Source organism: Herpailurus yagouaroundi, unplaced genomic scaffold (assembly GCF_014898765.1).
Source record: "Herpailurus yagouaroundi ecotype Mexico unplaced genomic scaffold, PumYag 163, whole genome shotgun sequence".
Classification (NCBI taxonomy): domain Eukaryota; kingdom Metazoa; phylum Chordata; class Mammalia; order Carnivora; family Felidae; genus Herpailurus; species Herpailurus yagouaroundi.
Window position 1 is genome coordinate 65,346,755 of NW_024412404.1, and position 10,000 is coordinate 65,356,754.

General features: G+C 58.4%; 1 protein-coding gene across 12 annotated transcripts in view; it reads right to left on the minus strand.

Moving 5' to 3' along the window:
• Positions 1–10,000, minus strand: part of EBF3 (EBF transcription factor 3) — a 115,412-nt gene that overhangs the window by 20,636 nt on the left and 84,776 nt on the right. The gene's annotated exons all lie outside the window — the stretch shown is intronic.

Sequence of the window (10,000 nt, forward strand, 5' to 3'; positions counted from 1 at the left end):
GAGCTCTGAAAGTAATACCCGGCCCCCCAACTCCCAAGGCTGGGGGTGTTCCTGCTGCGGAAAGACCCCCCCGCCCCCGTGCCGCCGAAGCCAGCCCGCCCCCGCCCCACCCCCACCGCGGGCCCACACTCCCAGCCGTCCACTCACTCGCTCGGGGCCCATCCTCCTCCCCGAGGGTGGGGCCGCCCTGTGTCACGGCACCTACCCTGCCCCACGCGAGGTGCACGGCAGCAGGAGGGGTCGCCACATTTTTGATGGGGGGGGGGGAGGCCAAGGTGAATGTGACACCATCCTCTGTCCACACAAACGTTTAGGTGAATGTGACACTGTCCCGTGTCCACCCCGAGGTTTCAGCACCTGTGACTACCCACGTGTCTGTGAGCTGGTGAACTGCACAGTCTTCAGCCGTGCAGAGGAACGAAGATCTGACGTGGGTACCGTGCAGCCGACGTGCCACCGAGTGAAAGACGCCAGTCACAAAGGGCCACGTGCTGCGTGATTCCATTTACATGAAACGTCAGGAGTGAGCAAGTGCACAGGAGGGGATCCGGGTCCTGGGGGCGCAGGGGGAGTCAAGGGACAGGAACGGGGAACGCCCAGGGACCGCTTATGGGTACAGCGTTCCTTTCCGTGCAGTGAAAATGTTCTTGAATGAACAACGCTTGCGCAACTCTGTCCACAGACTAAAATCTACAAAGTATACGCTTTGGGTGAATTTTATGCTACGTGAATTCCACCTGCATAAAAAACCAGATTTCAAGTGAAGGTAGCATCTCTAATCTGGAGTAGACTCTACACACCAGCTCTCCCTCCACTGAGGAAAACGCTCTTCCTGGTCGGAACGCCGTCTCGTGATAAGGACGCTGCTGGCACTTCTGTAAAGAAGAGAGGTCTACCCAGGGGTGAATGAGGCCGACCCCAGCTTTGGGGAAGGGGGGTCCACAGGGAAGGCCTCCCATTTACAGAGCATAACGGCTTCCCAACCCTTTGCAGTCTCCACTCGGGCGGCCCCCACTCCTGGTTTTCAGGCTGGGTGAGGAACAGGAATGTTCTAAGGCAGAGCCCTTAAGGACATCACCAAGATTAACGTAAATGCTAGGATCCCCCAACCACGGTCCTTGCACACAGGACTCTGAGTTACGTGCTCACATAAAATGGTTTTGCTTCCACACAAGATGTCCTGAAATCGCACAGTGTACTGGGATCAGAAGGCCCCTGTGGCCTCACGGGACCTCCCCGCCACCCCACAGCCCTGCCTCTCACCCAGACTGGCTCGGAGTTCACGCTCGGTCCACTCTCTTCTCCCTGCCTGGAAACTCCCCACCCCTGCTGCCCACGTCCAGGGGCGGCCTCCCCAGCCACCCCGCACCACCTCCCTCCTAGGAGACCCCCGGTGCCTCGGCTGTCCCTTCCTCACAGAACTTAGCAACTTTTAGCACTGTTTTATTCACTTCTTTTCCATATCCTGTTCCGTTCCCATAAGACTGTGAGTCAGCAAGACTATAAACGTGGCTCATGCATCAGACATCGGCCGAGTGCAGCTCAGAACCCGGCATCACGGCTCCTTCCTCCGCTGAGGAACCCACCGTCGAGGGCTGCCTCACCCCGAGCACCGGTGAGACCCAGACCCCTCCTTCTCCGAATCGCCTGCAGGGCCCCGCTGAGTACCTGGTGCGGGCGGGCATCGGGCAAACCCTGAGTGTTTTCCGACACCAGGCTAAATTCCAAATCGCGTGGACAGGGAGCTTCACTATCGCGTCTTTCCACACCATGCTCGTCTTTAACATCGTTCCTGGTAGTCGCGTGTTCCAAGGGCAGAGGACAGGTGCCGCGAGCCTTTGCAGAACTCTGGGCCGTGAGGGGCGGGGGCGCATGGGTGACGGGGGTGCAGGGCCCCAAGCACCCCAGCTGTTCTCCACGGCACCCTGACGAAGCTCCAGCGACCTGGGGCGCTGTCATGGGGACTGTGACAGTAGAACGTCAGCATGAGCCGCCCCACCCCCCCCCCCCCCCAGGCAGGGAGCCATGGGACACTGCACCGCCACACCTCGTTTTCGTGGTATTTAAACAAGTCAACTCTGACACGACCTCTGAATTTACAGGCTTTAGCCCGGGAACGTGCTGTCGTCCAATGCCAGGTACGTGGCAAAGCCGCGTCACGTAGCTCCTGCACCCACAAAACCGCTGTAGTGACTGCAATCCCTTGGCCTGGGGCTTGTCCACCAGCCCAGCACCGAGGGGCCTAAAACTTTACATGGGATGTTTCTGTACTGGGGAGGGTTCGTTAGGAAAAGCACCAGTTGGTCTCCAACACCAGGGATGGACTGACTTTTTGTGGGAAAGCCTGTGGCTGCCTGCCAGTGCCGGGCGCCCAGATCCACAAGACTGGAGAGGGGTCCGACCCTGCAGGCCCCCAGTCCCCCACCCTCCATCCAGTGTCCCTGGGGCTGCGATGAGGAGGGCGGAGGGGCATCGGGCAAGGGCCTTCTCCTCGGAGAATAAGGCGTGACAAGACAGAGAAGGAATTTGGCAGAATCCCCCGCATCTGGCCACCTCGGGGTCCTGACCTAGGTCCTCATGGGTCATCCGACGCTCAGAGCGGGAGAGGACCCCGGCCCTGGGACCCACGCTCGGCAGCAGGGTTTCCGCGAGTGGGAGAGGTGAGGCAGGCCCGCCGCACGAGGGCAGGGAAGGGGGAGTCTGCACGGGAGGAGGGACACACAGACCCACCGCCAGGCTGCACCTTAAAGAAACTCCCTCTAAAGATGATTTACACCAATGCTTAGCACGATCTGCAGTGGCCAATTGTCTCCACGGGAGTTTCTGTATTTAAAGTTTAACACGGTCTGTAATGAGCCTTCCAGAGCATACGTGCAACACCACATACACTCAGGTCCCTTGTGGGGCCAACTTACTCCGTATGCTCGTTAAGAGTATTTGAAACTTCTATTTTTTTTGCGGGGGTGGGGGGGGGGGCAGCAAATCGTCCGCGTCACTAATAGCTTTCCACTTTGTTCTTCTTTTATTGAAAAACCATTCTAAGAAAAGAATCACTCATTTTGCATTTTCTACAATGAATCAAAAAGGCCCAACTGATCTGAATGATCATTTCTTACAGGTACTTTTTCTCAGACTGAGCTTTTGGGATCCAAGCCAACACGGAACAAGTGTGTACGGACAGGTGCACAGACCTTCCCCGAACAAAGCCCAGGCTGCCCCGGAGCTCGCAGGGGCGTCCCCGTCCCAGCCTGTGCAGCATGCCACAGTGGACCGCACTCGCTGTCCAGGTCGAGCCTGGGCCCTGCACCGTGCCCTGCGTCCAGCCAAACAGACCTGGCGGGAGGAGGCCGTGGCATCCCTGCCGGGGCGCGGCGACGTGTAGTCCTGGCTTCTGTTCTTCCAGGATCACAGAGACCCCCAACCTAGTGCCCTTCTTTAGCGCTGAAAGCACCACACGCTTCCGTCTAAGGTTCTCCATCGAAAGGCTGTTCCGACGCCTCCCTTGGTCTCCATCGCCGGACTCGTAGATTTTCGCCAGGGTGAGTTGCGTGATTTTATTTGTACGTTTGTTATCTCTGCTTTGCTGTGCACTTCAGCTGACTGTATTTCACGTTGTGCTTTCAAATGGTGGGTTCACCCGTTCCCCACCCCCGTGCCCTTTCCAAGCTGTTCTCAGAAACGCACGAGGCATCCGTGCCAACCAGAGGCTCGGAACAGACCCCCCGCACGTGAGCCCATCCCCTTCCGTGACTCTCCCCGTGGCCCCCCCGGGGCGGGCAGGGAAGCCAGGGAGCCTGCCCGTGCCGGGGACTCAGCGGGCAGAGGGCCAGGCCCCCTCCCCCGCCCGTCCACGTCTCGACGACCACTGAGTGAAACCCGGATGACCCTTTTGTCCTTTGGGGAAGATAAATGGCTGTGTCCTCTCGGCTACATTTTGTCAGGTTTGGTGCCGGAGAGTCAATACCTTCACCTTGACATGGAAACTTCGTGATTTATCAGTTGGTTTCTCCTCCTGGGTTAGCGCGGCCCCGGGAAGTGCGGCCAATCGGGGCGCAGGGAGCGGACTTTGGTCACAGCCACTTGGAAAACAACCACAGCCCCTCTGATGACAGACAAATGTGTCTTGTTAGCAACTGCCCAAAAGCGCTTGACTTGTACTAATAACAAAAAGGCCATGCTGGTCACCGTGGGTCCAAAGACGAAGCACCCTGTCACCAGCCTGGTTGGGAAATTAGCAAATAATGTTCTTTTCCTTGATAAATGGGTGACAGCTCCCTCTCACCAATCATTTTTAACATTTTGATGCATGCCTACGATCCCACTGGAGGAGCAGAAAAGTTTACTGGCCCTCAATTTTCAGATGATGAATGGAAGTCTCTAAATGTGCGATTTCTGTATGAGGTATAGTTCATTTTAAGCAATTCTAGTAAATGGGTGTCACTGATTAGGACAAATAGTCTACTTGTGCAATAGCACAAGCGGTGTGTCTCATTCTCTGGGCCTCCTTCGAGACAGGAGGCAAGGGGACAGCGGTGACCCCGGGAGCCCTCCCAGCGCCAGGCCTGAGACGGGCATGTTGTGGATGTCCACACCGCCAGGGCCCAGGCAGCATGCCGGCAGGTTCACTGACGTCCACCTGGCCTAATGCTGAACCGCACAGTGCAGAGGGCACCAGGTGGGTGCCCTCCCTTCCCCCCGGGCCCCGAGGAGTCCTGCCAACGGCCCCAAAGACGACCAGCCAGCCCCAGGCACACACCGTCCCAGTCAGAGGGCAAAACTCTGCCCTCTAGGGGCGCCTGGGGGGGGGGGGGGGGGCTCAGTCGGTCGAGCGTCCAACTTCAGCTCAGGTCATGATCTCGCGGTTTGTGAGTTCGAGCCCCCCCTGTCGGGCTCTGTGCCGGCAGCTCGGAGCCTGGAGCCTGCTTGGGATTCTGTGTCTCCCTCTCTGCCCGTCCCCCACTCGCACTCTGTCTCTCTCTCTCTCAGAAATAAACATTAAAAAGAAATCCGCCCTCTACCGCCAGTATGCAAACAAATGACAAGAGCCCAGGCGGGCTGCGTTGGGACAAGAAATGGCGGTGGGTGCAGGAGCTGTGCGCGAGGCAGACAGCTGTCCCGGCCCTCCGACTCCGGACAGGCCTGGACACGGCCTGAGCCGAAAACGCAGGCCCCACATCACAAACCTCACAGAAAAGCCAAGGCGTCTACCTGCCAGGGACCCTCCGACCGCCGGGTAGGAGCCGTGAACCCCGTCGTGGCCAACAGAGAGGAGCAGACAGGGAACAGCCAAGAGCCACGGGGCCTCGCTGGCCACAGCAGACGGTTCCATGGCTGGAAGCTTCCCCAAGCTCCAGGGCCCGTAATTACAATATTTGTTTCTCCACCAGGTCCACACATGTGGTTAAATATTTGTCACTGAAATAATCAGGTGGCTTCCATTGACGAGAAGCCATCAGCATCCAGTTTAGCACAGTGAAAACAGTATGATGGGGGAGGGGGGGAACTAGGAATCATTTGTGCTGTGGGTACGAGTAATCTGTCTGAAGAGCGCCGGCCCGGGGGGGACGGCTGGTTGGGGCTGCCTGTGGTCGAAGGGCACTATTGACTCTACAGCGTGTCACTGTGCTGTTGACAGAATCACATCTGAATGCACACAAAAGATCTTTAAACCACTTCAGAAACATGAGTGCCTTTCAAGGGGTGACAGGAGGTGGGGGGTAAACGGTGGAAGTCTGCCGGAGGCCACAGAAGGCCCTGGGCGCAGAAACAGTCACCCCATAGGGCCAGGACGGCACCTGAGGACAGGGCCGTCCCCGCCTTGACACGTCCCCCGTTTAAGGCACAATCTGACTTCAAACAAATGACAACATAAATACTGTATCGGAAAGAACACAAAACTGTTAGCAATTACTGGCTGAGTAAGGATTTCACAAGCCGGAAACTGAATGCACATCTTTGTGCAGAAAATAATCGTTTTCATGTCCCCGCCAAGTAAACGCACTGCAGACCTGAGCCTGGCCCACGCGTGCAGCGCTCCGGCTCCCGCCGCGGCCGCTCTGGACGTGCCGTTAACTGCCAGGACCTTGATCCGTAACTGGCTTTGGCCTGTGGCACACAATATGTCGTCTCCCGGTAATTTGTGATAATTTCTGTAATCGAGCAAAAGAAATCTCTAAAATGAAGGTGGGTCAGCCAAACATTCAGGCGCAGGACGTCAACCCTAAGAGCCCCCCCCCACCCCCACCCCCACCCCGGGACACCCGCGGGACGATGCTGGAAGGGGAGCCACGACGGACCAGCTTCGGTGTGTCTGTGCCCCAGGAAACCGTTTCGCCACGTGGACGCTTCGCGGCAACAGCGACAGTCACACTCGTGCAAGAACGCCTCACACGCGGAAACGTGTCTGTGAAACGAGTTTTCGTTGTAACGTAACTTCAATTAGAAGCGTACAAATCCCAATTTGTCTCAATCAAGTAACACGGCAATGCCTACCTCCTAATTGAAAAATAATTTCCTATTGCTCTTAACAACTTGACGTGTTTCTCCCGGTGAAGTTACGAATGTGAAACCGTTTGGTCTGCCCATACCAGGAGTTTCTCAGGTAGGCTACCCCAGGACTAGTCTAATTACTATTAAACAAGCAAATGACACGCTATCAGACAAATATTAAAACAAGCATTGCGCTCAGTTATTAATTTGCACGATTCACTTTTAAATGCAGCAAATATCTCATTAATTTAATTTTAGGTGCCTACCCGTTTATATTGCATTTTACAGTCTAAAAGGCAATTTACTATTAACTGGCAATTACATACAGAGTGATTGTTAATTCTGCTCCTAAGTGCTAGCCGCTTGAAAATTGTTCTCTCTCTCTCATTTTTGACCTTCTTACAACAGGGGTGAGACGCACTGGGAATACAAAGGACCCGTGTGGAGGAGCCGGACAGGTCACTTGTGACTCCTTCTTTTAATTCACCATGCTAATCAAGTGAACTGCCACTACCTCCCAAGGTAATTCGGCCATGATAGTGGCTCCAAGCAGCAGGCCAGAGGGCCCGGAAGGACGGACAGACGGACGGGCCCAGGGCAGGGGCAGCAGAGAGCACCCACACCCACTCTGGGTTGACTGATCGGGTCTGGTTCTGAAAAAATCTGGTGTTTCTCAGATCACTGTAAACAGATCATTTAGGCCTTTCGCGTCTGGCGGGCGGGGCCCCTCCTCCTCGGGCAGGTTCATTATCCCCGGGGCCTGGCTGCCTCGGCCGGGAAGGTTCACCGTGAGGGTGTCCCGGCAGCCTCCGGGACTGATAGGAGCCAGATGCCCAGGGGACGGCGCCCTGCCTGCAGGGGCTGCGCGCCCGTGTCCCGACGTCCAGAAGGGCTGGCTCGATTTTCAGGGGGGAGAGTGCAATTCTCAGTGATTACTTCGTTGTCCCCATCAATTGCAGGGCAATGCAAATCAGACAGAAGCTTCCAGGTCAGACAGGTTATGACCCCACCTTTCCTCTGCTCCCTGAGAGTGTACGGGGCCCCGTATCCCTTACACAGCGTTTGAAATGTATATTCCCGTTAATGATTGAGGCTGGGGGTGGGGCGGTGGCAATAGATTAGCCTCCCGCTCGGAAAGCCGGAGCTCCCTGAATGGCCTCATTGAAACGCCCATTCGTGGGAGAACTCTGCATGGGCAGAGGGGACCCTGGACCCGTGGCCCTAGAAGCCCAGTCAGCGTGGGGGTGGGGGACACGACGTCCACCCTGCAGAAATGGAAGACGGCGGGTGGCAGCCAGCACTCTCGGGGGATAACCCTGGAACAGCCCAGACCCGGGAGAGGAAGCCAAGGAAGGTGTCGTACACCGAGAGCCACCTTGGCACCCAGCCAGCCCCCCACCCGGGCAACACTGCCACTAGGGGCCCTGCACACGTGACCCCTGCTGGCCAGTGACAGGCGGCCCCACCCCCACACAGTTTCCCATCTTTCCTGTGCTGGTCTCCAAAGCTCAGCCCGGCCCCTCCTGCAGACGGAGAGCAGAACCGGACCTTTCTGCCATCACGTCCTTCTCACAACGCCACTGAGCCGGCCGCCCCCCGCCCCCCCCCCCGGCCCAATCCTGCAGACGCGAAGGTCTGATCTATGACAGCAGCGCCTGAAGGCACCGCCGAGGCCTCGAACCAGGATGATGGGCAGACTAACTGCTGTGGGAGAGCCCGTCCTCCACGTCTGTGCAGATGGGCAGGTCGGGCTGGCCGCGTTCGGACACGCTCACGGCAGGGCCTTCCACCAGCCAGGACGCCCATGTCACGTGGCAGATATGTGAGCCCACACACAACACGGCTGGTGAGGAGACGGGAAATGTCTCGTCCTTGGACGAGCCGAGGCCCCTGACAGCAGTCACCCTAACCGTCCACAGAAGGTGCCGCCTGTGAGAGCCCACCTGGGGCAGACGTGGCCCCTAAGTTCTCCCTGACCTACACAAAACCCACGGGGGCAGGCCGGCGAGAAAGCGGGACTCAGAGGGATCAGGAGGCACCGGGCCCAGGACCTCTGGCCAACACCAGGCAGAGGGGAGCTTGCACAGCATCAAGTTCACAGGCCAGAGACGTGCGGTACCCGTGCGCTGTGAACACGGAGGGGCACAGAGGCCCCACTGGGTACTGGACAGAACTCTGGCTACACCGCCCAGGGACCTGGCACCTGGCTGGACCCACCACCCAGCACTCGTCGGAGACGCGTGGACACTCCCAAGATGCCCCACGTTGCATAACCCCATTTTGCATGAGACACACAGGGGGGCCTCACAGACTCGAGGAGCTGACCCTCTCAGTGTCTGGATCTCCCCAGGACGCGCACCCATAGCTTTTCGCTACGTCCACTTCCCCCTTGTTCCCTGGCAGTTCTGGGCTCCTGGGAGAGTGTGCTGGTCCCACAGGAGGAACAGCCCTTAGCGTGGACACCTCCTCTCCCACCTTGACCGTGTGGCGGGGCGCTGGGACAGACAGCAGAGGAGGAAACGCCCCCCGATCGAGGACCCCGGGTATCGCTGGCAGCCAAGCTGTCAAGGGTCTGGACGCCTCTGGGGACGACAGTCATGGCTCTGAGAGGACCCAAGTCAGGCCCACCCCTGAGGTGATGTCGGGCCTATGGGAAGCGGTGCTGGAAGAATCTTCAGTTTTCATCCCACACCCATTCAACCCTTCCTACAAGGGGGAGTGCGTAAGCTCTCCTTCCCCTTCACACCCCTACGCGGACAGCGTCCCACCCCCCACCCCCCCCCCGGGGGGCCGCGAGGCCCCCATCCCCGAGGGGGGGGGGCCACACCCGCCCGGGGGCAACCGGCCGCCCGTGACGGCGTGTTGTCAAGCCCCCCCCCCGCCCCGGCCCCCCGCCCGGGCCCCCCCCCCCCCCGGCCCCCTCACCACGCCACCACGTCAAGGCCACGGTAGGAATAGAACAAGCGCCCATCCCTGCCTCCTCACGGGGTTTCGGCAGGTGCTGCCCAGCGGTACAAACCCTTCTCAAACGTTACAACTTCTGCAGTTGGCTAGGAGGCCATCAAAACGCAAAGACACCTTTGAGTTTATTTATGGCGTCTGTCAAGAGCAACCTCGGACACACGGTGTTAACTGAGCACCTGTGTGGGCAGAGCGTCGTATAAAACAACTCCGCGTAATCTCAGGGGCGACCCTGTCTGGTGACACAAGTTTGAGACCCTCCCGGAAAGAGGATCACAGCATAGGGCCTGGAGGAGACACCTGGCTTACCCCCGTTAACGGCGTGTGCGGCCTCGGGCACGTGACACATGTGTAATCTCGGAGTCCCAACCTGTGCAAGTGAGCGGCAACGTCACCAGCAGCCACGCGGAGTGACAGCGCGGGCACACGGGTAGCCGCCCGATGTGGGCTGGAAGTGACTGGTCGCTGACGAGGCCACCGCCTTGCTTTACGGGCCAGAGGGCCAAGGTGCACGGATGTGGGGAGGGGCCCGGACCACACGGCCCGAGGG